The sequence below is a fragment of the Eublepharis macularius genome, chromosome 4 (assembly GCF_028583425.1).
Source record: "Eublepharis macularius isolate TG4126 chromosome 4, MPM_Emac_v1.0, whole genome shotgun sequence".
In the NCBI taxonomy this organism is placed as follows: domain Eukaryota; kingdom Metazoa; phylum Chordata; class Lepidosauria; order Squamata; family Eublepharidae; genus Eublepharis; species Eublepharis macularius.
The window spans coordinates 173,248,022-173,251,708 of NC_072793.1; positions in this window are offsets into that span (position 1 = coordinate 173,248,022).

Genomic DNA, 3,687 nt, shown 5'->3' on the forward strand with positions numbered 1-3,687 from the left:
TAAAAGTAATACTGCTAACAATAAAAAGATGTCCCTGTCTTTTTGTCTCTCTGAAAATAAGGTTAGGAGTCTTGAAAATGGCCCCCTGCTATCTGATGATGATGGAATTTACAATGCCAAAATGAATGGAATCAGAATTTAGTGGCCAGGTTATTTCGATATTTTCCCCTTGTTATTTGCCATAGAAACAAAGGTTTTCTCACAAGAAGCCGGGAAGGGCCATTAGCACAGACAAGGAGGGTGGAAAATAGCCCCTCTGTAAAAAAACTATGGGATGGCATTAACACCGTACTCAATCAGAGTCCATGTGGTGTACAGGTTAGGATCTAAGAGATCCAGATTCGGATCCCACCTCTGCCATGGAAGCTTACTGGGTGAACTTGGCCCCTCTAACATGCCTTGCAGGATTGTTGTGAAGATAAAATGGAGGACAGGAGAATAATGTGATTAACTTTGGGTCCCATTGGATAGAAAGGCACAGGTTATATTATAAATCTCATTGTGGATACAGTTTGGAATGCTGTTGCTTCATCCAGCATTATTCAGTTGTTTTGGCAGGAGGCAGAACTTCTCATTCAGTAGACTAACTGTCCTTAAATATAGTGAGTGCAGCTAGCTACAGGTTTTGCGAGCAGATCCAATGGACATATTTATATTTTCCATACTGATTTTATCCCAGTGTTAAACGTGGAGCCATTCGCTGCCTGCCAGCATGGTAACAGGCTCTCTTTGAGAGGGCTCAGCATTTTCTGAAAGGCCTCTCTGATGTCATACACAGCTTTTAAAAAAAGTTTCTAGTTCTCATCACCAATGTGATTGGCTGACATAGGACTGCTGTAGATGACTGACACGGTTGCCAACTCTGGCTTTGGCCATTGTTGGAGAATTGGTGTAGTACCATTGCAGAAGAACACACGAAGAGGGTTAGGGAATGGTGTTGTCAGGCAATTCATCCGGCTCTGAGGATTTCTCTGCGGGCCTAAGGGAGGCACAAGAGCCCAGACTCACACCTGTGGGAGGGTGAAGGGAGGAAAGAGTGGATGTGGGGTTGGAACAGGCCTGCTAGAATCCATGGGGCACTGACCTCCACTGTTTATGTCTCACAGGAAATCATGGTGGAATCCTTCTTCCAACTCAGACCCTAATTCCTCATGGTAATGTGTGCCTCCCCCAATCTCAGATATATCTTTATTTGAGGTAATGTCTGTTCACAGCAACCATAGGGAGGGGAGACGTGAGAGGAGGGGGCTGGAAAATTGGGGGTTGCAGAAAAAGGAGCACAACAGTCCAAAGCAACAGTCCATGGAAAGGAGCAGCTGTTCTGTTGGCCCACTCCAGAAGCATTGAGGCGAGCCAAGGAGATTTTGGCACCCCCTTCAGCCCAGCAAAGGCCCAGAAGTCATCAGATCGCTTTGACTCACTGTGAGGGGAACACGGCCAGGGAACCTGAGGGTTCTGCAGCCCTCTTCTCCTTCCATTCTGACTGAATTTCATAGGCTTGACTGCTGGTTCCCCCCACCCCAAGTCAGTGTTTGGATTTGATGGTGTGTGCTACAGCTTTGGCAAAGCTTTGGCCTGTGTTTGTGTGTGGGGGGGGAGGCTTCTACCCCTTCTTGGCCAAGGCAGTGAGGCTGAGGGGCCACTTCCTTTCCTTCCACAGCAGGTGGCCTACTAGATGCACAGCAGATGGGCCGTGGTCCAGGCTGAGGCTGTCTCCCTGGCATCTCCCTACTGCATTTGCTTTATCTCTGCCATCTTTTCTTTAATTCACCCATTTTTGTGCCTGGGGGCAGCTGCCCCTGAGAAGGATGGGGCTTGCCAGGATCTTCAGTGTGCAGAATAAGTTTTGAACCACCAAGCCCACTCAGGAAAAAGTATCCACGCTGGCCTCAGGTCCCTCTGAATGAAGCCCACTTCTTCCCTCCTAGGAAAACCTCCTTCATGAGGCCTCCCCATTCTTTTCATTATTTTTGGGAAGAGCTGAAGTTTTGGGTGTGAACATCCGCCATGAGGGAAGGGGGGATGAGATATGAGGGAATGGAAAGAAAGATGGGGAATTGAAAATTTGAGGATCATTTACTGAGCAAAAAGGGGGGAAAGGCAGGCCAAAGGAGACAGGAGATTGTCCCGTCTGGGAGGGATCTGCTAGAACTGAGAGAACAGTTCAGAGCTCCCCTGTTCTCTATGAATTTGCTCTTCATGGCCTTGGTCCAGCATACCTACGTACTGCCTCCCTCGCTATGTCCCTCCACGGCAGCTTCGCTCATCTGAACAGGGTCTCTTGCAGGTGCCAGCCTATATATGGGAGAAACCAACAGCAGCCCATACACAGGCTTTCTCTGTGGTGGCCCCTACTCTATGGAACAGCCTGCCTGAGGAGGTCAGGAGAGCCCCCATGCTCCTGGCTTTCTGCAAACAATGCAAAACCAAATTATCCAAAAAGGGTTTTTTTCTCACCTAGGAGGGCGGTATTGTAGAGAAGAGGTCCCAGATGTTTCACTAATGAGTTAGGAGCCATAGATTTCACCATTATGTTGCCTTACGTGTTATCTGTTGCTTTAAATATGTACTCCTATATACAACCTGTGCTTCATGCTGTTTAATGTAAGTCCTATAATGTACCCCTCTCCTTATTAACTTTCACTCACAAAGTTTTTCAATGACCTTATAGAAGGTGATAAGAGCCTAGAAAATCATATCAAGCTCCCCAGCAACCAGCCTCTTCCTCTGCGGCTAAGCTCCATACGTTGACTCTGCCCCAGCTAGTTCTTGCAGATTACAGGCCCACCTGAGAAAAGGCCCTGATCTCGCCATAACTGGTCCTAAGGGGGAGGCCATCTGCAGAATGTAAGGCCCCCAGAGTGGTGCCTGGCATGTAGAGACGCCCTCTTGGTTCTTGGCTGCCATTTTAGGTTGCCATGGCAACCCCCCCCTCAGTGGAACATCAGCCTAGAGTTGAGCAATGCTCATTTAGTGCCCTCTGGCAAGCTCCCCCCTCACAGATGTGGCCATTTTGTCCCCCCTCTTTGGGCACTGGAGGCAGCAGCCAGTGATGAAGGTGGGCCTTTTCTTTATTTCTTTACTACGTTTATAGTTTTCCACTGAACCTCAAAGCAGATCCCACAATGCAAATCCCAGAGGGGGGGTGAGGGTGAACAGGGGGAGTGACATTATTATGAAGTGACAACTAATAAGCAATGTGCTAGGAGTAGGAATCCAAACATCTGAGTAAGCATTGCCTGTTAGATACGATACAGAGTGCAGATATGAGTGTTAGATATGATACAGAGTGCAGATAATGCAGAAAAGCTTATACAGTCCAGTCTCTCTCTCTCTCTCTCTCTCTCTCTCTCTCTCTCTCTCTCTCTCTCTCTCTCACACACACACACACTGTGATGTTCTCATTTGGTGTCTGAAGTCCTGAGGGACCTTTGAAAGAAAAGGCATAGCCCAGATTCAAACTGGAAAAAAGGAAAAAGAAAGCAGAGACTCGTGGTCTTCTGTTAAAATAAAAATAATCCTCACGGCATCTTCCAGGCTCCAAGAAATCAAGGCTGGGAATGGATAAAATCTGATTTTCCACAGTCTCGTTAAAAATCGGCACAATATCGCCTGCCCCTTGAAAGTGGAATATCCTTATAGTGGTATATCCTAAACAGAGTTACGATCTAAACCCATTCTAAGCCA